This window comes from Myotis davidii, unplaced genomic scaffold, assembly GCF_000327345.1.
Source record: "Myotis davidii unplaced genomic scaffold, ASM32734v1 scaffold221, whole genome shotgun sequence".
In the NCBI taxonomy this organism is placed as follows: domain Eukaryota; kingdom Metazoa; phylum Chordata; class Mammalia; order Chiroptera; family Vespertilionidae; genus Myotis; species Myotis davidii.
Window position 1 is genome coordinate 421,746 of NW_006293349.1, and position 27,078 is coordinate 448,823.

A 27,078-nucleotide genomic window follows, 5' to 3' on the forward strand; every position below is an offset into this window, starting at 1 on the left:
AGCTGATTAGCTCATCAATAGATTTCCAGGAATAGGCAGAGTATCTGATTAACAATAATCAACAAGGATCTACATAAGTATCTAAGGAATTAAGGGAACTAAGGTAGGGATGCTTCAACTATTATTATCTAAATTAACTGAGTGGTTCCTGGATTAACTGGGTGGTGCACAGCCCTGACCTTTGTTAGGGCTTTCAAGCCCTGACCTTTACTAGGACTTTCAAGGGCTACCAGCTTCTGGGGGGTCTCTGTCTAAACTCAGCTAGTGAATATAATGAAAGGGCTCCGGCATCCTCATTTCATTCATAACTAGTATGAAATACTGAAAGCTACCTAAAACATAAGGGTTCAAAGAGATCAAAAGTGAAAGAATGGAAAATATATATTAAGCACACATAAACCAAATAAAAATTATATAACACACGACACTTGAAGGCAAAAAGCAAGACTATAAATAAAGAAGAGCACTTCAAATCATTAACTTCATTTCACAAGAAGATCCACATTCACAAGCACTTCATAACATGAAATCAAAGTACACAGAACAGAGCTACAAGGAAAACCAGACAAATTCATATTCATAATAAATTTATAATCACAATAAATTTGTAATCATACTACCTCTACCACACCTCTCTCATTCAGAGACAGCATACCTCTTTCAGAACCAATAGCCTCCCACAAACCTTAAGATGTAAGACACTTCAACAACTGGAATAGCAAACTGTAGTCAACTTTCAGAGAACACACTGTACCCAACAACCTTCCCTGCTGAAAGGCACGAAGGTGTTATTCCCGAAGTTGAACACGAGGTGGCAGCAGAGGAGCACACTTCAATTATAGTTTATGAGACCATGTAGAACTATGGAGCAAGTTTAAACAAACTTCAAAGAACTGAAATTATATACAGTATGTTTCTTGATGTCATTGCAGTTAATCTAGAAATCAGGACCAGAAGGCACCTAGAAACTCTTACTATGTAAAGTTATGAAATACACTTCTAAATAATCCCAAAATACATCACAATTTGAGTTACAAAATAATTTGAACTGAATGATAATAGTACATACCAAAAGTTATGATGAAAAAATGTAAACTCATATATGCACATATTAGGAATAAAAGCTGAAAAATTACGTTTTGCATCCATATTAAGAACCTAGTCTGTCCAGTGTAGCTCAGTGGTTGAGCATTGACCTGTGAACCAGGTCACAGTTTGATTCCAGGGCACATGCCAAGGTTGTGAGCTCTGTCTGGGGGGGGGGGGGGGGGGGGGCATGCAGGAGGCAGCCGATCCATGAGTTTATCTCATCATTGATGTTTCTCTCTCTCTTTCTCTGTTCCCCTCTGAAATATACATTAGAGGTCCGGTGCATGAATTTGTGCACCAATGGGGTCCCTCGTCCTGGCCTCTGGGAATAGGGCCAAAACTGGCTCTCTGACATCTCCCAAGGAGTCCGAGATTGCGAGAGGGTGCAGGTCAGGCCAAGGTTCCCCACCAGTGCATGATCAGGCCACAGAGGGACACGGGAGGTTGGCCAGCGTGGGAGAGACCGCAGGAGGGCTCCAGGGCATGTCCAGCCTGTCTCGCTCAATCCAGATTGGCTGGACCCCAGCAGCAAGCTAACCTACCAGTCTGAGCGTCTGCCCCTGGTGGTCAGTGCACATCATAGTGATTGGTTTTTCAGTTGACTGTCTGTCCCCTGGTGGTCAGTGAACATCATAGCAAGCAGTTGAGCAGCCTTAGCATATCATTAGCATATTACGCTTTTTGATTGGTGAACAGATGACTGGACAACCAAACACTTAGCATACTAGGCTTTTATTATATAGGTAATTAGGCCTTTATTATATATATACCATATATATGCCTAACACAGTAAAATTAATTGAGAGAAAAAAAGAATGAAGGAAATGTGTGCATCTACAGATGTCTGAAGGGGGGTATACTTAAAACCATAGCAGTTTTCTTAGTCTTGGAATAGAATTTTGAACTAATTTTATTTTTTCTGCATTATTTAAGTAAACTGCAACAAGCAAAGCCATTTTCATTTTAGAAAAAATGTTCTGGAGGAAAAAATGGGATAATTTATAAATAATAAGCTGGGCTGTTGTGGTGACAATACAAATCCTTCCTTTGCTCAATAAGCCTGGTCTCTTAGTCTAAAGAGAATAAAAACTCTTTCTAATTGTGTACCCCAAGGTGGCTCCTTTCCTAATCTGAACCTCTTCATGTGCAATCCCAGCAGTTCTGAGAGGAACTCCTAAGCTTTGCGTCCCTGGAATTCACCTGAGCCTGGTTCTAACATTTACAAGCTATTTTTCTTTTGAACACAGAACAGACCTCTTGGGGTCTTCATTCTGTAAATTGTAAAATTCACACACACACACACACCCTTTTTTTGCTAATCCTCAATCAAGGATATTTTCTTCATTGACCTTTCGGAGAGAGTGGAAAGGAAGGAGTGAGGGGAAAAGAGAGAGATAGAAACATCCATGTGTGGGAGACACATCCATTGGTTGCCTCCCGTACTTGTGGGGGATCAAACCTGCAACCCAGGTTCATGTCCTTGACTAGGAATCAAACCCGGGACCCTTGGGGATGCGGGCCGACGCTCTAACCACTGACCTACACCAGGCAGGCCAAATCCCCTATTTTATTGCTTAGAACATTCGTTGTTGACAGACTGAGCCTCAGCGCCTGGGCTCTGCCTCAAGAGAGCCTGTAGGATGGGACCACACAGCTCAGTTGACTGACAGGGAGGCAGTGCTCAGCCACAGGACATGCTCATGAAAAGTGGTCCCACAGGAAAGGCTCACTGATGTCCACCCCTCTCAAGTCAGGAAAAATCCTGCTGGTCGTCTTTTATCTGCGACTCAATGTTTGTCTCATGTCCCAAAACCAGTTATTTTATGAGGCGTGTTTAAACAACTGATCTAAGGAGACATTTTCATCATACAGAACTTATTGATGGTTTTGGGTAATTTACTAACACTTCTATGCTGCTTCATTAATTTACATACAAGTTAATGTGAAAAGCAATGAGGTAATATTTGTAATATAAATGTTTTAGAAACTGGTGAGGCAGGGTGATATTTAGGAAAAGTGCAGCACACTTGGCAGGTTATGTTTGTAAGAAAACCAGAAAGCAATAGGACATGGACAGGTGGGGGGCCCGCAGGCTCCTGTTTGCACCTTAAGGTCGGAAGCTGAGGCCATTAGGCTAACGTTCCCTCCTGACACCAGGCATCACCATGGAAACCTCTTAGGAAGAAATGGGGAACTACATGTTCTTTCTTAACTTACCCACCAGTTTAACATCAACATGCACGATGCACAGCTGTGTCCCTTTATTCCCACCTTACGACGGTAAATAGAAACTTCCCATCCAGAAGCTAATCAGTAGTCTTTGCAAACTTCCAAGCTTAAACTATCTACATTACTGATGGCGAACCTATGACACGCATGTCAGAGGTGACACACGAACTCATTTTTTTGGTTAATTTGTTTTTTGTTAAATGGCATTTAAATATATAAATATCAGAAATATAAGTCTTTGTTTTACTATGGTTGCAAATATCAAAAACTTTCTATATGTGACACGGCCTCAGAGTTAAGTTAGAGTTTTTCAAAATGCTGACACGCCGAGCTCAAAAGGTTCGCCATCACTGGTCTATGTATTTCCGCCTTTAATCTTCACTGATTATAGAGGATGGGGAGGAGATAGAGAAATCCCTGACAGACCAGGACCTGGGTCAAAGCCACAACATTGCTTGCTACAGGATCAACTGAGTCACATGGCCATGTTGTTAGAGCTAAAACACTTCATCATTCCTTAGAGAACGTCCATTAAAGCTACGGGCAGTGACACACAAGAGGGCTCCGCACAGAAGCAGCCACAGGAGAGCCTGGGAGGGCGGCTATTACTCTGGAAATGAACTGAGCGGTGGCTGTGGCTCCAAAGAAATAAAAGTCACAGCATCAAAGGTGAGCAGAGGCTGAGCGGCTTCGCCTGTGGCCCAGACACTTGCAGCCACTGAACCACCTCACTGCCACCCCCTCCCGCGTCAGCCTCAGCCTCCTGCCCGCCGGCCTCTCTTTGAGCTGCTCGCCTCACACCTCAGGACCCAGCCATGCTGCTCCCAGGCCACCACTCGCCTCAAGTCCACCAGCCACCTGCCTCGTACCCTGAAACCTGTGTGGCTCCAGTTGGGACACCTTCACTCCCGTCAGGTTCAACCCGCCTCTCGCCTCCGGTCTGTTCTGCAAGCACATCATGGCGGGTCTTGTGGTTTCGGGTGTAGAGCCAGGCCACGCCCCTAAGTCCCAGACCAGCTCCAGCCTCAAGTCTGGCCCCGCCCCATCATTCCAACCTAGCCCCGCCTCTTGAGAAAAAAGGTTGCGCCCAGCCTTTTTTTAGTTAATTCTTAATGAGGATATTTACATTGATTTTTTAAGAGAGAGTAGAAGTGAACACTAGTTGGTTTGGATAAGTGGGTAGAGCATTGGCCTCTGGACTGAAAAGTCCCAGGTTCGGTTCTGTACAAGAGCACATGTCCGGGTGAGCAGGAAGCAGCCAATCCATGATTCTCTCTCATCATTGATGTTTCTCTCTTTCTCCCTCTTCCTTCCTCTCTGAGATCAATAAAAATGTATTTTAAAAAGAGAGAGAGAGGAAGAGAGAAGGAAAGACAGAGACAAACACACCCATTGGTTGCCTCCCACATGCAGCCCACCAGGCCAGGAATAGTGCCCTTGACCCAGGGCTGATGCTCTAATCACTGAGGAAACATGCTAGGGCTGCAGCTAGACTTTTATCTGTGACCTGCTGCTGGTCTCATGGCCCAACACCATTTATTATTTAATGCACTTTTTTTTTCTATTGACCTGAGGAGACATGTTTATCATGCAAAATTCATCTTTGGATTTTGGACTCTTACTACACCTTCTATTTGTTTCATTAATTTGTCTATTTAGCCCAGCCAGTGTATCTCAGTGATTGAGCATCAACCTATGAACCAGTAGGTCACAGTTCAGTTCCGGGTCAGGGCACATGCCCGGGCTCAATCCCCAGTGTGCAGGAGGCAGCTGATTAATTATTCTCTCTCATTGATGTTTCTATCTCTCTATGCCTCTCCCTTCCTTTCTCCCTAAAAATCTATAAAAACATTTTTTGTAAATGTGTCTGTTGTGAAGCAGTGCACTCCTGACTCCTGTCCGGAGGAGGTGGTCACAAAAAGCAGTCCAACTGGAACCAGGAGGCCTCTCCTCAGGAAACTGGTCCTGAGGAAGCGCTGACTTGGAAACAGCGGGAGAAAGTGCTCACAGACTCCAGCTGGCACTGTGCACCCCACCCCAGGCATCCCCTCTGGTTCTCAAACACTCACTGGACTCAACCCTTATCTCAAGCTCCCTCTCTACCCCCCACACTGCCTGCACCAGGACGGAGAAATCGCATCCAGGTCTCTCCTCATCCGTTTCTGCAGATACCAGCTGCCCATTAGATGCCAGGCTGGAGTGGAACACATAATTCATCTCAAGGTCTCTACTGGCCCCTCATGTTCCCTGGCCCCTTTCCTCATGTCCTCATTCCCATCACGTCCTGGTGAAAGCAGGGATGGAAAATTCAGCTCCAGGTGTTTCTCCTTTTGCCAGGCAACCGCTGTAACCACACAGCTGGCTAGAGCCGAGGTACAGAATTCTGCTCAAGGCCTTTCCTGGCCACGCACCCCAACAATCACTGTGCTCTTCACAGCGGGTTGAAGCAGGGAGGGAGAATGTGCCCGCAGGTCTCTCCTTGCCCATTGACTCATGACCCCCTCAAAAGGTGTGTGGAAAGGAGATAAATAATTTCCCCCCAGTTCTTTCCTCACCCCTTATCCAAACACCAGCTCTGCCCCTCACATACTGGTCTCAAGGCAGAATGGAAATGTAGCCCCAGGTCTACTGCATTCTTCCCCAGACACTCCTTAATAGGTAGTTGGATCCAGGATAGAAAATCTGCTTGCAGCTCTCTCCTTGTCCCTTACCCCAGGATTCCCCATGCAACTCACACAGCAGACAACAGATCCTATATAAGAGGCTAATATGCAAATTGACCAATTGGGAATGACCATCGCTATGATGCACACTGACCACCAGGCAGCAGACACCCAACACAGGAGCTGCTCCCTGGTCAGTGCGCTCCCACAGGGGGAGCGCTGCTCAGCCAGAAACAGGACTCATGGCTGGTGACCGGACAGTGAGAGGGCACAGGCTGGGCTGAAGGACTCACCCACCCCAGGGCACGAATTTCATGCACTGGGCCTCTAGTTTATGGATAATAAAAATAAAGATCCCTACTATAAAGTGCTCATGATGCATAACTGAGCTCAAATTTAGCAAAAACTAAACAACAACAACAAAATAACAGAGCCTGGTGTTCATTTCTACACAGGAGCTTCTTATACAAACCTTAATTCAGGGAGTGACCTGCAAATGTCCTACCACTTGAACTGACTGATAAAGTCATCTGAACTGAACAAAGAAGAGATGACAGGACCAGACCAGAACACATAGACTGGAGTACAGAGCGGCTGAGTTGTGTGGCCTGAAAGGGAATTCACTCAGGGCAGCCTGACCCCAGGGCTCCTCAAGCCAAGACAAGGACTCCAGATGGCGTTGAGCTGAAAACAAGGACCATTAGTTAACAGGCACCAGACAGCAGAGCCAGGCTCAGGGTCCCAGAAACAGGCCCAGGTGCCCACAGCAGACCATGAACCAAAAAATAAACCTCAGACATAAAGCCAGACCTTGGACCATGAATGCCAGAGTCAGTGCTCACAGCGTTGTGCGGGGTGGGGGATGGGGGGAGGAGGGCAAGGCGGGGTGCAGAGTGTCCACTGGGTGTCTGCACCCCTCTGTCTAAGAGGTCAACCCACCAGCCCCTCCCAGACTGGTTTGAGAACCCTGGGGCTGCAGGCAGGACCATAGAGCTTCAGGGGAGTGCTGAGTGTGCTGTAAGCTGAATGGGGGCTTCACGGGACAGAGGTGGGGTGGAATCAAGGACATGAACCAGGTGGCACAGGGCAGAGCCATGTCTCACAGAGCGAATGCAGGAAGTCAGCCAGTTTGTAGACCCTGAATGAATTTCTTTTTGAAGTAAAACAAAATCTGCCAGGGGAGGCAGGCGACGGAAACCAGATACAGGAAAAATAATGGTACTTTTTCATCTAAGCCACAAGGGGAGGTGGGGCACTCTCCACACAAGGCCCTCACCCCAATGCAGTGGGACTCCGCCAAGTTTACCAGCTGGGGGGACCGTGGGACAAAGAGAGCAGCCACTCAGAGGCACTGGAGCAATGACAGGACCCCTGACTGCTGGGGGTGGAAGAGGGGGTGGGGGAAGGGGAAGCCCATCAGAGCAAATGGCCATCAGGTGAAAGGCTGCTTACCCAGAGGTCACAGGTAAAGGAGGCACAGGCTGTGGGCAGCCCAGGGTTCCATTTTTAGCTCCACCCTTTTACTGCGTGTGTGCCTTCCCGGAAGTTGCCTGCCCTCTCTGTGCTGCAGTACCCACACCTGTTCAATGGGCCACAGGTGCTCCTCACAGGAGTGGGGTGACTGTGTGTGTGCCCCACTTGCCCTGAGGGATTTCGCTCCCTAATCAGCAACCCCACCTCACCACCCTTCCCTCCCCTAGCCTTCCAGGGATGGCACAGGCCCTTCTGGACCTCTTGCATGGATTCTGGACGGGCCACTGCTCTCCTGTCTTCTTTTCAACCCCAGCTGTCACAGTCCCAGCAGGAACAGACGGCACCACCAATGGTTTTCAGGAAGGACTTTGGCAAACAGACTGTGGACAGGTGTGCGAGCAGGTACAGACAGCCAATCAGGGAGGTGGTACCCTGTAAACAGAGATCGTCTGGGTCTCAAGGGGGAGGGGGCCACAGGAACACGTGAGAATGAGCATGTGAGCACGTGCGAGTGGTCACATGAACAAGGGGCGGTCCTGTGAGCACGAGGGTGGTCATGTGGGGATGGAGGAGGGGCCACGTGAAGACGGAGGCTGAGATCGACAGGATGTGGTCAGAAGCCCCCAGAAGCTGAGAGGCCGGGAGCCGTCGGAGGGAGCACAGCCCCAGACCCCGATTTCAGATGCACCTTCCAGCCTAACGGGGTTTGGAGAAAGTCATGCTGGCTCAGTGCCTGCAGCCGAGCGGGCAGGGCCCTCCCTCCATCTCCGTCTCTCAGACAGCTCAGCAACTGTCTCCGTCTGCGTTCTCCCTCCCCCTCCCCGCCTCTCTCCCCTCTTCGTGTGTCCAGCAATCCCACTTCTGCGTATCTACTCAAAAGGACCGAAAGCAGAACCTCGGTTCCCCGCACACCTGTGCTCACAGCAGCACCATTCACACGGCCCGAAGGCGGGGCCGCACAGGTGTCCGTGGCCGATGGTGGATGAACAGCGGAGGCCCAGCTGCAGGAAGCATGTCACTCAGCCTTAAAGGGGAGGGAGATTCCGGCTCGTGCTACGACCTGGAGGAGCCTTGCGGATGTGCTGAGTGAGGTGAGCCAGTCACAGAGGGACACAGGCTGCGGCTTCCCTGTGTCTGAGGCACCGGGAGAGGTCAACGTCGGAGAGAGGGAGAGAATGCTGGGAGCCAGAGGCCGCGGGAGGGGAGAGAGGTGGTGTTTCCTGGGACGGTTTCCATTTTGGAGGAGGCGAAGGTTCTGGAAGTGGAAGGTGGTGATGATTGCACAGCAATTTGAACTTTTGTACGAATGCACTGCACCCTTAAAATGGTTACACTGTAAATTATGTTACCTATGTTTTACCACAATTACAACAAGTGTCTTACTGTCCATCTCCAGGTCTTTTCACTTTTCCGGTAAGAACAGAATACATTTGCATGTACAAACTAGGAAACACACATTCTGTGATCTTGGTGAGGCCTCATGTTAGCTCAATGCTTTGCATTTAAAACTGGTGTCACACGATATAATGATGAAGACTAAAATTCAAAACTTTTATTATTTTATTAGTATTATTATTTTTATTAGCATTTACTGAGAATACCAATGATGTATGTTTTTATTTTTTACTTAAAACCACATTAGCCTGGCTGGTATAGTTCAGTAGTTGACATGATTTCATGGATCCAGAAAGTGCTGTTATTCACCCTTTGCATGTCTAAAAAGCTAACTTCGAACAAACTCCACTCTTCTTTGCTATCACCAATGTCTTAACAAACAGGTGAGCCCTCGCTGGTTTGGCTCAGTGGATAGAGCTGGGGGCCTGCAGACTAAGGGGTCCTGGATTCGAACCTGGTCAGGGGCACATGCCGGGATTGCAGGCTGGATCCCCAGAGGTGGGCCTCCAGGAGGCAGCCGATCAGTGATTCTCTCTCATCGTTGATGTTTCTCTCTCTCCCTCTTCCTTCCTCTCTGAAATCTCAATAAAAAATATGTATATTAAGAAAATAGGTGAATGTATGTGAAGTTTGAATTGGCTCCAAGGTAGTCATGAATAAACTATGTAATAGATAGGATAATGTTCCACAAACACTATTTAGTGCAGGATAGCAAGTTGCCAAAAGTCAAGTGAATGCTTTTTTTTTTTTTAAATAAGTTAAATGCTCCCAGATAAATGAAAGGCTTTAACATGAAAGTTTGTGGATGTTAAAGGAACAGCTAACTTTTGTAGTGATTTCTGCTCTTTCTAGTGCACTGAGCTTCAGTCCTCGGGGTCATTTGCAGATCATGAATGTGTCGGGCATGTTCCTCTCTCGTGGCCTTTGCACATGCTGTCGCCTCAGTGTGCAGTGACTTTTCTCCAAAGCATGGGTTTGTTTCACATTTTAGTCAGGGCAACTGTCACCTCCTTAGAGAACCTTTTTTGGGGTATGTCCTGTCAGACTCTATTCCAGGGGTGGGCAAACTTTTTGACTCGAGGGCCACAATGGGTTCTTAAACTGGACCGGAGGGCCGGAACAAAAGCATGGATGGAGTGTTTGTGTGAACTAATATAAATTCAAAGTAAACATCATTACATAAAAGGGTACGGTCTTTTTTTTTCAATATTTTTATTCATTTCAAACGGGCCATAGTTTGCCCACGACTGCTCTATTCCCTTACCCTGTATGTTCCTCGTGACACTTGAAATATTTCAGGTGTTTATCGTTGAGTGTCTTTTCCATGATCATGTGAGGTCCGTGGACCTGTGTGCTGTATTCACAGGACTAGGAAAGTGCCTGGAACCTCTCCAGCGTGCACACGCCTTAGAATTGTTTTCCAGCTCAGAATCAGGAAACGCAACTGAGAGAACCTTTAACTAGAAGGTTTACTGCTTTACAGGAAGCCTGCGTGCACTGCCACAGGCCGAGCGGGCGTCAGGACTCTCTCTGGGGGCACTGCCACCTCCGGTGTGTTGTTCTTCATCCTTTGGTGTCTGACTCTCAGACATAAGATGGCTACCTCACTTCCAGGCATTCTTTTTAAAATCTAGGGAGAAAGAGGAGGAAAAGGGTGGCAATAGCAAAACCTGTTCCTTTTATCAGTCAGCAGAGATGTTTCCATAATACACCCCCCCCCCCCACCAAAAAGTGCCTTTTGATTACATCTCATTGAACAGAGCTGTTTCCTAAAGGCTACTCCAAGCTGAAAGGGCATCTGGAAGGTGAATATTCAAAATACCCAGATGCGATGGCAGAGGTGTGCAAGGGGAAGGGTCTTAGAATGACCACTGGGATCGCTAGTCAATAGTGTCTGCCAAGGCAGCCAATAAAAATCCATGGGATACATGCATGTGAATCAACACAGTGCAGGTCCTTAGCTCAGGAGCACAGTACATGGTTCACACTCCCGCTTATCGATACCAACTTCTCTAAGGAACATGGATTTTGGACAGTTAAGTAAATCTACAGAGACTATACGTGCCCTGAATCAAAGAACATGAGAAATGATAGCATAAAATAAAATGAGAAACACGTGTAGTCCTTGTTTATGAAGACAAAACTCCTAGGGAGCTCATACAACTAGTGTTTAAATGAGTCAGCAAACCTAAGTTTGGGCTTTAGCTCATCCATGTGAGTTACATAATTTCTTTAACTCTCAGATTTTCATCTTTAAAATGAAGATAACAAATACTCTATCCCATCAATGACTATAAGGCTTTATAGATCTAAGTAAAAAACAAATACAATCATTCACATTTACTTTCAATGATCCTAACTATTATTTAGAAAATAATGTTCTGTTTAGTGTGGCTCTTAGCCTTTTTAACCTTGCAACTGAAATATGGCTATATTTTCTTGTTCTGGTATATTTATTTTCACAATGGGAAGAAATTGTGGAAGTTTATTCGGCAGTCTTAAGGTAATTCTGCTTAAAAGAACCAATGGGCTGAATGGTTTAAGTTATGAAATTTTATGACACTAAAAGAAAACCGTAGTCTGTCATTACTCTTTATGGTTCATTAGGTTTAGTGCTTAGAAGGTAAATGCCACCTGGGTATGGACGCATTCGATTATTTTCAGCCAGAATGTCTATCTTTATATAGTGCTGACTCAGTGAGTCTTGCATCTAATGTATTCAAGTTGGCATAGAAGTGAAAGACATAATTCTCATTACATGGGCTCAGCCGGGCAGCACGGAAACAAGCCTGACTGAATGCTTGGATTTCACCCAAAGGTGCAGCAAACGAATGTTGTTTCTGAAAATGAAACCAGCGACTGCATTTGTCAGCTGGACTGTCTGGGGCCCGAGAGAAAGTATTCAGTAAACAGAGGACATTATGCACAGCGTTGACCCCTTTAATTCTCAGGCACTGAGATCGAATTCTCTGTGAATAACAAGTGCTGGTGTTAATAACAGAGAACACTCAGGTGACTTTATGCTGAAGGACAAATGGTGTGACGTTATTTTAACTTGATGCATTCTTTGGCAGCAGCCGCTAATAAGATTAGATTTCTTGTTGAAGTTTCAGAAAGTGTTCAAATAGTATGTCGGGGGGACTCCCTTCTCTGCGTCCAGCATGGAGAGAGAGAGGTGAACCAATTCTTTTAAGTGGAGGCACTTTGGGATTGAGAAAGTAATGAAGACGGACACAGAGACAGAGGGAAAGCTGGGTCTGGATGGGCTTCTGTTCTCTTCTGGCGGAGAGGCAGAGAGATCCAGCACCAAAGCAGCATGTTTATTTTATAGCCCAAATTCCCCCAAAATATCAGGAGGTTTCACCAAAACTCAAGATAAGGGAGCTATTCCGGGTGCTTGACTGGATTTACATAATAAAAACCCATTCCCAGCACCTAGGCTTTGAAGAATTGAGCTGAAGGCATTCTCTCCTCTTGGTTAGAAATGCCCCCAAGATAAGGCTGTGCCTAAATCATGGGTTTAGTCAAAATGAACTTAAAAGAAAGCCATGGCGCCTTCCCTGGCAGGGGGCCCTCCACAAAATAGCGCTTGTAGGTGAGTTGTATTGTCTGCAGTGTAAAAATTGGCACCTTCAAGAATTTTAGACATCTTTCCTTATTCATTGTGAACTTTGAACTTAATCTTTTTTAATTAAAAAATATTCCACTGTATTTGTGGTTAGAATTACTCTTATTGTAACTACTGACCTGATTTTGAAATAATCATACACATTTCTATTTTCTTCTGTGCTTAAAAGCTTTCCCATCTTGTTTCTCACTATCTTGCCCCACACTCAATAAGGCTGTAAAGTGGACGATCATTTATTAGAATACTAGAGGCCTGGTGCACGAAATTTGTGCACACCATGGAGGGCGGGGGGTGGGTCCCTTAGCATGGATTGCAAGAGGGTGCAGGGACTGGGGAGAGATATGGGAGGTTGGCCAGCTGGGGAGAGACCGTGGGAGGACTCCAGGGTGTGTCTGGCCAGTCTCGCTCAGTCCCGACTGGCTGGACCCCAGCAGCAAGCTGACCTGGTCTGAGCATCTTTCCCCTGGTGGTCAGTGCATGTCATAGCAAGTGGTTGAGCGGCCTTAGCATATCATTAACATATTACAATTTGATTGGTTGAACAGATTACCTGACAATTAGCATATTAGGCTTTTATTATATAGGATGTGATGGTTCAAATGCTTTTTATTAACAATTACCTATTAGGAGAGTAGTAGGTTCTACTTATGATCCCACAATTAAAATTGATTTCCATACAAAATCTTTATATTTTCTTAAAATGTTGCAGAAGGATAGTGTATGAGAGTAATTCATTGTGCATAAGTAGTCAACACTGTCAATAGGATTAGGACTTTACCTATTCAGTAAATTTTCATTTCATATTAATTTAATAAAATCTTTTCTTTTAATGTATCTGAACCTTTCTTCTCTAAATAAATTATTCTGGGATTTCATGCATAATTACTGACATAATGAATATTTATGTCTAGAAAATAAGAAAGAAAAATATTCATCAATATCTTTTACAAAGTCCCAAAATTTACCTTTTATGGAATATCATAAAGTGTTCATGACCATCAGGACTGGCTGTCCATTCACCCTGGAAGCTTCTGAGGAACTGCATGGAGTAAGTGGGTACCGTGGCTGCAGAGTGTGTTGAAAGTTGGGTTCGGTGCACATAAATTGTGTCTGACTCGCAGTTAGATGGGTCTTTGCTCTGAAGGGCTGTAGAGATTAGTATCACAGGCTTTGTAGTCGCGTCTCCACCACATTTGGCATTCGGCAGTGTTCAGTCAACACTTCTGTATGGTGAGTTTGGGGGTGGTGGTACAGACTCCAGTTAAAAACATACTTATTCATTAATTCAACCAACAAAAACTTATCAAACATTGACACTCACTTTAAAAAAATGTTTTTATTGATATTTTAGAGAGGAAGGGAGAGGGAGGGAGAGATAGAAACATCAATGATGAGAATCATTGGTGGGCTGCTTCCTGCACGCCTCCACTGGGGTTTGAGCCCACAACCTGGGCATATGCCTTGACTAGGAATCGAACCAGCAACCTCTTGGTGCAAGTTCCAGTGCTCAACCACTGAGCCATATCAACCAGGCAACACTCACTTTTGAACTCTACTGGACCTGGCACTTTTCTGTTATTTCTCCCGCCTATGCTGCCTCATAATAAATTCACAAAATGTTTGTTTGAGAACTTGAGGAAAGTTGTGCCCAAGTTGCATGCTTTAGTCTCCTCTCCCCTAATTCTGGCCGATATAAAGGTCACAAAAAGAAATGATGAAAGTTATTACATATGGTTATGAACATGCGTATTAAAATTAAAATGCCTTTGTAGGTTTGAAGATTCAGGAATTGCATTCTCAATTCTCATTTAAGACTGAAAAATATGTGTGGGCATAGAATCTTAAGCATTTTAAATACTCAGGAAAAAATATAGCTTACAGAAACCAGAATGCCAATCCCCTTTTCGATACTTTTCTTGTGATAGCCAGGCTTTGTCCCATCACATTTCGCCTTCAGGGCCACATTCCCTTCGGGCATTTCTCCAGGCTCTGCCTCAGTGACCCAAGCCTCTGCTTTGCCTGTCCTCTGCAGACACTTTGACCCAGATGCAGTTCTTTCCCTTCTGTGACCTAGGATTGTCCTTTATTTCCTCAGCTCACCTGCCCATGACTCAGATTTCTATTTTCCTGGTAACTCTGGTCTGAAACAAAGATGTGGACCTCCTCCTTGTCATTATGAACCTATACCAGCCAAAAAATAAACCTATGTGGCCCTAGCTGGTTTTTCTCAGTGGATAGAACATTGGCCTGTGGGAGGGTCCTGGGTTCGATTCCTGTCAAGGGGACATACCCGGGTTCTGGCTTGATCCCCAGTAGGGGGCATGCAGTAGGCAGCAGATCAATGATTCTCATCATTGATGTTCTATCTCTCTTCCTCTCCCTTCCTCTCTGAAATCAATAATGATTTCATGAATGGACATACATTTGACAATGTAGTTGTTATGTCTTTTTCATGACTAAGAAAACTGCATTAGGTTAAGTATTATTTCGATGCTTGACATTAACACTCTGGGTAGGCATTTTGGCTTTACCAGATTGTTCTGTGCTTATTATCTTTCCATTTTGAAGAATATAAAAGAGGAAATTTAATCTTTAAAAAGTATCTTATCTGATATTTTAATATCTCTACATGAATTTTGAAAAAAAGAATCTTGCTGAAACCGGTTTGGCTCAGTGGATAGAGCGTCGGCCTGCGGACTGGAGGGTCCCAGGTTCGATTCCGGTCAAGGGCATGTACCTGGGTTGTGGGCACATCTCCAGTGGGAGATGTGCAGGAGGCAGCTGATCGATGTTTCTCTCTCATCGATGTTTCTAACTCTCTATCTCTCTCCTGTCCTCTCTGTAAAAAATCAATAAAATATATTAAAAAAAAAAAAAAGAATCTTTAGGAAAATGCCCTGCCTGTAGCTTGCCTCTGTGTGCCGAATCCATTCAGATGATATCGGGAGTAAGTGTGAAGAGCCAGGTTTCCAAGGGCTTGTTGTGCACACAAGCCCAAGCATAGGCTTTTAAAAGGACGTAGATTTGTTTAATGACGGGATGGACAGAGCAAGAGGAGTCACAGCAAGAGACAACAGAGAGCAGCCACAGTCTGAGATACTGGAGTTAGGGTTTTAACATATGAATCTGGGAAGGGCACAATTCCATAACAGTGATCTTTTCTGAATTTTACTCCTTGGAGTAACTGTCATTTCTGTTTTACTTTTCAGGTTCATTGATGGTTTTTTTTTTGTTTTGTTTTTTTGTTTGTTTGTTTTTGTGTGTGTGTGTGTATGTGTTGGTTTTTTTTTTTTTTGAGTTCTTGCAGGCTTGCTCTGTCAATGTCCATAGCCCAAACACTCACTCTAATAATCCTCACCAAGCAAACTTCACAGTTTAAAAAAATATATATTTTTATTGATTTCAGAGAGGAAGGGAGAGGTAGAGAGAGAGAAACATCAGTGATGAGAATCATTGATAGGTTGCCTCCTGCACACCCCCTACTGGGCATGGAGCCTGCAACCAGGACAAGTGCCCTTGACTGGAATCGAACCTGGGACCCTTCAGTATGCAGGCCAACACTGTATCCACTGAGCCAAACCAGCCAGGGCCCTCACACTGTTTTTAGTGGAAGTTCCCGGGGCTCAAGCTGGAGGCGAAAGCTCAGCCTCCCGATGTGCACCTGTCCCAGCAGAACAACAGCATCCCCATTACAGCCTCAAGGATGTAAGTGTAAACCCTTATCAGGCTGGGTTTATGGGTAGATTTCCTTTCTCTTCCCACCTCCCAGCAATTTGTGAAAGTATCAGAATATCATATCTATGGAATGCATTCCCTTTTGACTCCATAGGGCAATGGATTTGTTCTTTTTTGGTCCCTTTTATTATTTCAAAGAGGATTTGGGAGGGAGGAGAGGAAGATGTATGCTTTGTATGACATAGTGAGCTGGAAGTAAACTACACCATTTTAAATGATCATGTTTGCATTTCTATTTGTTGTTTTTGTAATAACATTTTGTACGTCGTTTTTTTTAATTTTTGAGAGTTGGCTATGAACTGGCCTGGGCTGTGGGCCCTTCATTTATGCATTAACGCTGATAATGATGATGCCTCTATCAGCGCTTTTAGGATGCAAAGAGATCAGCTCCTGACATGTAGCCGTCTCTCTGAAAACGTTAGTTTATTTGTCTGGTGCGAAGCCTCTAGCATTCTTAGTGGGCAGGAAGCTCCGCCCACTGCTCAGCTGTGCTGGCACAGAGGCTGCCATGCCCATCCATTCTCCTTCCTCACGTGCTTTGTGTGCAGCTCCCTGGGCTACTGAATATGTTCAGGTTGCTAGTTTGTAAAATTCCTCTCCTAAGAACTCACTTATATTAGAAAAGTTAATAGAAGTTCCTGCAAGACACGATTAAATAGCGTATGGTTGGAAAGGTTTTTCCTGTGCAGATATATCCTTTTCAGTTGATAAAATGCATTGTCTGAGAACATTGAACATAGGAAAAAATTCTCTATTTTAGTATTGTTTTTAAGTGGATCATATTTGATTCATATTGTTCTAATGTGCAGAGACCTTGCAAGGTTGAGGATTGTCAACTCACAGTTAGTGCAATAAAATCCTTGCAATGCTCCTGTGACGTTTCCATTCCTCCACCTCTTTTGCTCCTTCTCTTGTCCCCTTTACTCTCTGATGTGTCTCTTGGGCTTGGAGTACAAATCAGGATACACAGTGCGCCTTTGGTGCCTCCGTGGTGTTATGTGCCCAAGTCTCTGATCTGCTGGGATGTGTGACTACTGTTTCCAAACAAGTTTATGATCCGAGGTGAGGGAGAGATCTCCTATGTTGTGGGTCATTGACTTTCACTAGGATGGAGAATTAGATGGAATCTGAAGGCACATTATCTGTTAGATTTATAAACCCTGAGAATTTCAAGGGAAACATAATCCATATGTATCTCTTCTGTTTACAACTTTCCTTATCAAAATGTTATACTGTTAAGCTCAGAGGTGCCTAGAATGTCAGTTAAGCCTTTTAAAACCTCCGCATTTAATTGTGTAACTGGAGATCCTATTTTTGCAAGTAACACCCTCCATTCCTCAACATTTAGTTGTTTTTATCATCACACACACCCCACCCTCAAAAGGAATTTATATTAGTAAAAATGAGCTGAGGCGCCCTAACCGGTTTGGCTCAGTGGATGGAGTGTCGGCCTGTGGACTGAAGGGTCCCAGGTTCGATTCCGGTCAAGGGCTACGGGGACATTCCCAGTGCGGGGTGTGCAGGAGGCAGCTGATTGATGTTTCTCTCTCATGGATGTTTCTTACTCTCTATCCCTCTTTTCCTCTCTGTAAAAAATAAATGTATTTAAATAAATAAATAAATAAAAATGTGCTGAGGCTTTAATAGGCACAAAAAGAAAAGAAAAGAGAGAGACTCTCTCCCACCACTATTTTGACTATTAACCCCTTCCCCAACAATTTTTTTGTTAAAAACGTTTCTTTTTCAGATTACTTTTTTTTATTTTGGTTCTATATAGTATTTTTGATGCTGGTTATGAAAACAGTTTGTAACTCGTCTTCCTATAAACCATATTTTTTACCATATTTTCTTAGTATACTCGTCGACGACTGAAAAAGAACATTTTGTGAAAACGAGTATACACGTTTCTGCCGGGGAAGGGGTTAAATCTTAAGGTGAAAGAATACTGTAGAAAAATAGGTTGGTTGGTTTGTTTGTTTTTTCTAAAATGAGAACTTAATTTTTTAATTAGTTGGGATGCAGCTCTTACTGAAGTTGGAGGATTTTAGTTAGTAAGTGGAAACAGTGGGTAGAGGCCCTTAAACATTTCATGATAAAATCAACAAGAATTTGCATATTTTATAATTCAAAACTGATTTGGAACAATTTGAATGCCCACCTACCACCCCTTTGTGTTCTCTGATGTTACATAGGAGATGGGTTGTAGATGAATGATATTCTGCAGTCACTGGCATTGCTTCCAAAGGATTCTCTCACATTTGTTGCATTTTCTTGTAAATGCAAGTAAAGAAAATCAGAATCAGAATTGAAGAAAACGGGAAATTTCAGGAAACTAGTGGTCAGCTCTCCAATTTCTATTGTAAATTTAGTCTACTCTTGATACTTTTCTTATGCATGAATAATTTTTAAAAATATTTAAAATGGTATGAAAACATGAATGAGTTAAAAGGAAAAACATTGTTTTATATTCATGTAATTAAAATATTTTCAAATGTAGAGGTAAAACTTATTTTTTATTGAATTTAAAGGGCTGATATTGGTAAATAAAATTATATTGGCTTCAGGTCCACAATTGTATAATATATCATCTGTATATTGCATTATGTGTTCACCACCCAAGTCAAGTCTCCTTCCATCACCATTAATCCACTTTATACTTTCTTCTGCCTCTCCCAACTGTAATATAATTCCTAATAGTGTTGCTAATTATTATGAAATGACTTATAAAACTTTTGAATTTTGTTGTCTTATCTGTTGGAAGAGTTTCTGTGCATGACTGTATTTATAATTCACAAAAATGTGTGTTATGGGTAAATATTTTTACTTACTTTATAGTCCTACAAAATATTTGCTTAAAAACTGCATCACAGGTGATAGTGTGATTTCTATTGAGACTTTTCTTTCTTTCTTTCTTTTTGGTCTCTTTTGGTAAAATCTTAGATTTCAAATGGTACAGAGTCCAATCTAGAATTCACTTGTCTGACTTTTTTTGTGCCCCTAGGCTTCCAGTTGTAAATGCTTTCATTTGGACTCTGTTCAGTGACACTGGTGACTCAGGCACCTCCCTGAGCCTGTTTCCTGATGTATAAAAGAGGGGGATGAGAACTACATGCCTCACAGAGATTAGGTTCCTCCTCCAGTGCAGACTGCCTGCATCATGGGAAGGTGGCAGCCAATGACAGTCGTTGCTGTTGTTATTGCTACTCCTGCTGATAATGAACAACACATTTCCCAAGTCAGAACCTGTCCAACGGCCGTATTTGTTCTGTCAGTGAATGTACGTTGTTACTTGAAAGTCACACCTTGTCTTTGAGATCAGTGTCCTTTTTGCTTTCCTTTCCAGATATTTTACTAAAAAAGCAGTCGTTGATCTTACACTGTAAGTTATTGACAAAAAAAAGCTTCTATGACAGACTCAAGCTGAAGTTTGTCATTATGCTGAACAGATTCAAGTACAGATGGAAAAGCAACACTATTTTTAAGAGCATCATTTCCATTTCCGTGGGTTCTAACAAGAAGTGAGCACTGATGCCCCTGTTAACATTGCACGAGTTCCAAGTACGGGCCCTTTTCTCCTCTCATAGCCAGAAGACAATTCTAAAGTGTTAAAGTGAGAATTGTTCTTTTTATAAAAGTAAAGGAAATCAAAAATCAAATAAAATATTGCTGCCAAGGGAGAAGGCATTGGAGAACTGTGCAAAATCCCTCTGGGGCCCAGATTGTTGGTGCAGGAACAATGGGAAATCAGTCATGGCCTGAGGCTGATCATTGGCTTCTGCACCGAAAGGGGGAGAAAGACTGTTTTCGAAAGGGAAGCAAGCCCGGGGGCTGGTGTAGAGTAAGTTCCTTTATCCAGAAACAAAAGTCTGAGAGAATTAATACACAATTTACTAGGACCTGAGTGCCCTGTTATAAAGAAGGTTCCTTCCCCAGATAACAGACACAATATTATGAAATGTTACTTTAAGAAAATATTTTATAATATATTTCAGCCTTTTGAATATTAACTTTCCTTTCCTTCACAGTGATGAACATAAGGGGCTCTCCAGGGCCAATGAGCATCTGTCTGAAGCTAAAGATGGTGGTTTTCGGTAAGCCTAGAGATTGCTAATTCCCCCCTCAATTCCATCAATAATAGTAGAACTCTGTGTTTGCTTATATTTTTCCATTTCTATACTGTGTGAGTGGAAATGTAATAACATCGTTAAATGATTGCACTAAAGAAAATGGTTGTTTGAAAAGCGGCACTGCCATTAGCTAACTTGAAATGTTCCCTTGAATCTTTGTTAACAATCTGGCTGCTATGGATGGAAGGCGGTTTATAGGGGTCAGACAATAATGCAGAGAACTGTGGTCTCCGGTTTTTCTGTAACTGTTTGAGTGGAAGTTGAAGAATCCCTGTGAGTGGATCCTGAACGTACTGTAAAACCCCTTTCAGGAAACTCAGATTGCTAGGTTTGGAAATGAGCATTGTGTAGCTACCAGGGAAGTGAGGTATTGCCATTACACTAATATTTAAATGACATAATTGGGAAAGGTTGGGTAGAGAAGAGATTTAAGTATTTTACTAGAAAACTCTAGCAAAAGTCGATATTGGAAAGATCAGATGAAAAATGGCCTTTTCCCTTGCCTTCCTCCCCAAGTGTGTGCTCTCCAAGATGGAGTACTCCTCTGTTTGGCCCTAGTTTATGCCACCAGCTTCACAGAATATGTTTCTCTTCTTTATCAGTCAAAGCAGAGATCACATTGGAGCAAGGGAAACAAAAAAGAGAAACCCAGTCAATTCATGGCTACCTCATGCTATGCCAGACATAATCATTAGACTTTTGCTCAACTTATTGGGGAAAAGTAACTTAAGACTTTTACTTGACAAAGTTTGTCATTCAACTTGACAAAAAATACAGGGTGGGGCAAAAGTAGGTTTGCATGGAAAATAATACAATACTTAATAAATAACAATGCAAGAATAGACTCTGTGTTTTGCATCCTCACACCTGTAAGCCCCTTTTGCTCACCTTGTATTTAACCACTGATGCCAAACAGGTGCAGCTCAGGTGGACTAGAAGGAACAGGGAACTGGGACTGTGGACAGAGCCTGGCGTCTGGCTTTGATGCCCCCATGGAGCTCACTGTGCAAATCGGAGGATATCACATAATGTGATCAAGCCTCAGTTTCCCCCTTTGCAAAGTGGGTTGGATGAGGGGTTCTTTATGATCTGTTTGGGTTCTAAAATTATGTGACTCTTTTTTCATGTTCAGAATGTTAGTGATTGTCATAAATAAGTTCCACATAAGGGGCTCTGGAATTTCCGAAGAAATTGCTTCTGACGTTGAGCTTCAGGGAGGACGTCATGGGTGGTAATTTCACACTTGGAGAGGAAGGCAGATATCTTTGGGTCGGAGGGAACTGCAGAGTGGAAGCAGAGAATGGTGAGGCCATTACAGGGAACAGGAGGTTAAACATTTTAAAAGCCTTGTTCTTTTTCTTTTCAAGGAAGACAGCCTCTTAAAAACAAAGGAAACAATAATACCTCTCTAATAGAAAGCCTTAAGCAAAGGGAATCAAAGATTAAAGTAAAAGGTTATAAGTTATAAGTAAGAAAATAAAACTCAGGCATCATTCTAACATGCAGAGATAATTACTGTTAATATTTTGATATTTCATGCACTTCCTGCTAATCTTTATTTTATGCATAAATGTACATATATTTGTATAATTGTGCTCACATTGTACACATTATTTCATTACCTGTTTTAGAAGATAATATACCACATGGGGTTGCTTCTTCCTGGCTCCTTTGTCAGAGTCAGCTTTGTTCTTGAGTGGACACTAATAGATCTCAGGAGGAAATGAATGCTTAGATCTATGACCCTAAAGAAAAACCCTGTCCTGAATTTTGTGGACCCTCCTAGACTTAGTGAAATGGTCATCAGTACGCTCCTGCCCAGGGCAGGCATGCTGAGTACTGGGTCCTGAGTCTGTTCTAACACCTGGGAATGCAGAGACCTTCCCTTCTTCTCTGGGTGTGCACAGAATGCAGGGCAGGCCGAGGATGAGTCCTGAGAGTGAGAGAGAAAGGGGATGGGTTGGGAGAGGCTGACCATGACCTCTCTCCCACTGCACTGAGGCTGGGGACAGGAGTGCCTGCTGAGTGACACGTGCTCCATGAGGGCCCTCAGGCACTTACTCTCCTGTGGTTTCTTCAGAATTTGCCAACTAGAAGCGTAAGGTATCAAATGGCAGACAATGTTGTGTATTTCCCAGGCTCTGCTCGATGCTTAGTAAATGATGAATAAGATGCTAAAGCTTATTTTGGTCTACCAATGATTAGCTTTTTACACCCTAAGATGTTGCTTTTGGGCATTGATGAGGTTTAAGTTTAATTATTTTGTGATGAGGTTTTGCCGTCTTTTAGCACCCTACATGTGTTTGGAGGGTGGTTGGTATGGATTGGGTTTCAGTCTGAGGATGTGGAGGGAATCAGCCAACATGACCCTTGGTCATACTGGTATCAAGGCCACCCAGCCAGATTCTGGGACACAACTCTGTGTTCTAGGTTGATTTTTCTTCTTTCTTATAGTTATATATTCTTTATTTTGTGCCCTTATATTCCTTGATTTCTTTTAGGCTGACAAGTTATTTTCAGAAGTCAACTTGAAAAATATGTTTTTTTCTAATTTGAGACTAATTCTCACCACACTCCATTTCTTCTTGCTTTTCTCTTAAGAGAAAACATTTGCTGTTTTATTCGTGCAGTTTTGATATCTTTTTTTTCATCCTCCCCTGAGAATATTTTACCCATTGATTTTTAGAAAGAGTGGAAGGGTTGGGAGGGAGAGAGAAAAAGAGAGAGAAACATCAATGTGAAAGAAACACATTGATTGGTTGCCTCCCTCAGGCACCCTGACCTGGAATCAAACATGCAACACAGGTATGTGCCCTTGACTGAGAACAGAACCCTGGATCCCATAGTGGGCAGTCCAGTGCTCTGTCCACTGAGCAACACCAGGCAGGGTTCAATTTTTATATCTTTGAATTAACCTTTCATAAGCACAGAAAAAAATAGGCTACGTAAAGCCTCAACTGCAGCATACACATTTACAGCTTTTTGCTTAATGTGGAAAATATTTCGTTCTACTCAATGGTAAGGCTTCATTTCAAGGGCACTCTCTGGGTGATGCAGATTCTTGGATTCCTCTGTGTTTTGCTGAAACTCATTATGCGCCTGAATCACTAAAGGGAGGATGGGTGTTTTTTTATTGCTCAATGGATGTCACTTGCAGTAAAGTTCAAGTAGCAAACAAAGCTCAGAGAGAATGGACAAGAGGGTGTTATCTACCAGTGGCATCTTCATTGTGAACCATTGTATATTCACAATAAAGGCAGCAGGCAGACTCTGCTGTAAGGAACCCTGATCTCCATTTAGTTCATCAGACTATTGTGGGTGTGTCATTAACATAAGAGTGACCTGCATGAGAGCCAGTTTCTTTGTTTTGTATCTACATATGAATCTGCTGCTGAGAATACTGTGAAACTAATGCAGAAAGTCATTTGTTATGGGAGGATACAGTCAAAAGGGCTAAAAATGCTCAATCTAGATATCAGACAGAAAATAAGGACTTGTTCACAAAGCCTCCTTGACAAAAGGACAAGCTTTTTCTTCCTCTGGTTCTTTACACAAATGACAATCTCAGTTTTTTGGTGGATATATTATTATCACTGACATTAATAAAATCAAATGTTAATATAAACTTTATGCCAGTTTTTTTCTAGGAATGACTCATAGTTGTAAGAAAATTAACATGTTCAAAAAGCTCAAATAAAGAGGGAGATGAAAAATACTGGGATCCTGTGGAATCTGAGAAGAGTTAGTAAGTGGAGTTGAACTTCTAATCCCGAGGTCAAGAGCCAAGCCTCCTTGCTCTGTCTTCCCCTCCCTGTGAGTGTTTCTCCATCCCTCTCTCTCTGAGTCAGCTCTCTGTGCGTGTCCATCTTACGCAGGGACCTGTGGGTATCTTATTGACTTCTCATGCTCTTTTAGCTCAAATGCCTACATCTGATGGCTCAGGCTTTCAGGCTTCAATTCCAAAACCCTTCTGGAGAAATCAGATTGATTATTAGCGATTCATTGGGGGGATGTAGGTTTGCATTCCTGAGTAATCAGACATGTTCAAGAATTGTGGAGTAGGGTAATGTAGACTTGGGTGTGGCTGGAGCAGGCAGTGATAAGCATATCTAGTATTGCCTCTATAGTATGTCTGAATCAATGGCCTGAAAGTTTTTTCACCATGACTCACAGGAAGAAATACATTTTCAAAAAGTTCTGTCCCAGCATAAATCTGTATTTCTTTCTTTAAAAATCCTCACCTCAGGGTATTTTTTCTATTGATTTTTAGAGAGAGTGGAAGGAAAGGAGGGAGGAGAGGGAGAGAGAGAAACATCCACGTGAAACACAAAGATTGGTTGCCTCCCAAATGTACCTGTGGAACTGAGGATCAAACCTGCAGCTCAGGTACCTGTCCTTGACTGGGAATTGAACCCGTGATGCTTTGGTCTGTGGGACAATGCTTTAACCACTAAACAAAACCAGTCAGGATTGTGTATTACTTCTTGAAGCAATACTTCCTCTTATTATGATACACTCTGATATTTCTTGTTCAATTTCTTTCTATCCCAATCCGTTCCATTAAATAAAAGCATGCTGCTCTTGTCTCTTTAAATTGATTTCTTTCTCCACTAATGAGTTTCAAAAGCACTCAAAAGCACTGGTCTGTACTTTCTTTGATATTGTTTTTCTTTGTGGCACCTATAATTATAATGAGGTCCCTGTTGTTTTTTAGTTTATACTTTGCAGGCAATAACACAATTAAATTGCCTCCCTTGTTACATTTCAGTCCATATTTAAGCAGAGACTGTCCATCTTGTTTACCCTCCCTTCCCCAAGTTCCTGGCTCATAATAGATGTGCAATTGTATACACACTGATGAATGGGAAAATGAGGACCCAGCAGATGGCACCTTAATGGGCTTACCTGGTTCTTTGCAATAAGGAGCCTCAGACACATATAAAACTGGCCTGTCTGATGTTGCTCTGCAGATAGAAAAAAGCAGATGGAAAGGTCCAGCAGGAGATTCTGGGGAGCAAGGAGGGCAGGCCGAAGAGGGAGGTTTCCAGTAGTCCTGACAGCTGTCTGAAATTCTCCACCAGGAATTCACTGTGATGGGGAAGCATCAATGGCCAGGCTGATCTCAGATGCCTTGGTTCTTCATAGAACATTTATTCCACCAAACTATAATTTTTTTTTCCGTTGGATCTTCAAAATGTTACTTCCAATATTTGCATTATCTTTATAGCTGATGGTAAAGAAAGGTAGAGATAGAACCACATAACACCTGCTATGAGGCCTCCTGGTACCTGCTATCCAATGAGACAGACGTCTGGCTGGGAGAGCTCTGTGCTCTCTCCTCGCTGCCTCCTCCTGGCAAGTCCCTGACTCCATCATGTCAAGATTCATGGAACCACTTCTGCAACCAAAGGCTCCTTTGTCTCCAGCAGTTGTTTAAAAAATGACTTCTTATCAATGGCTCTTTTCAATGACGTCACACACTTTCTTTTCCGATTTGCCAAGCTTATGACTCTATAGGACAATGTAACAAACAATGACAGTGGTTCCTTCTATAGACCCACTGAATGATCTGGGAGCACAGAACTGTATTTTTATTGAAAGCGATTTGCCAATTGATAAGCTTTCTACCATAGCTCCCTGGCATCCACAATGCAGGATTGAGAGGACTATTACTTTAACACTCAGCCTGTTCAGGTGCTTCCAAATATGAATTGACAAGGTGAGAATACTACACTTTTCAAAAAACCAACTTAATATTGAGTTAAAATTGTCAAAGTACAATTTAAATAATTATAAATAGGATTTGGCATAGGCATTTATTGTCCATGCACAGGTACAACTCCTGGGAGGAGATTTTACAATTAGGCCGGAGTTTCTCACCCTTGTCCTGTGGCAGGTGTAGAGGAGGGATGAGGAAGTTTCCTTCAGCTGTAAACAGCCTCTGAACCTTAATCAATGCATATATCAGACATGCAGCAGGGATGCGTTTTGTACTCAAAGGAATTCAGTTCAACGCTTTGGGGCAACAGCCCTTTGCTCTTCAGTTCAATCCCATTTGTTTCCTTCAAGCAAGTGGCTCTACTTTTTCTGAGGCTGGGATTCTTGGTGTCTAGTGTGCAGAAGTATCATGAAGGAACTTTTATCTGAGGTCCTACTCGTTCTCCTGGCACTCCCCAGAAGTTTGCCAATCCTCCTAAGGCCGGTTGGAGAAAAACGCAGGTCACTATTTGTAGTTCAGGATATATTCAAGTAAAGAGATCATGAATGCACACACATGACTATAATATTTTCTCCCTATGCCTGTCTGTCTGTCTGTCTCTCCAAATACTTTGTCATTGTGAAGGTATGTTCAGCTAATGAGTTTCTTTTAATTCATGAAAAAAAATAAGATACATGTTTCTGGGTGTTATTCATTGATCATATAAAACAAATTATGTACAGGTTAATCTATACTACTTTAAAGTATCTTTTGATAGGAGTGTGGTTTATCTTAAAAACAGCTGTTTTAGGATATGTACTTAAATGTTTATAGAAAAAAATGACTGATTTGCTTTAAACATGAGCTGGAGTAGGAGGGTAATGAGTGGGATTACAGATGAGACAAACTTGGCCAGGTGCATAGCAGTTCCTCTCTTTCCCATGTATATTTGAAAATGTCCAGTGAAAAGTAAAGTGCGTATATGTGTGAGTTGCACACACCTCTGCCCTCTACTCCCACCCTCACAGTGAGAACCTGCTC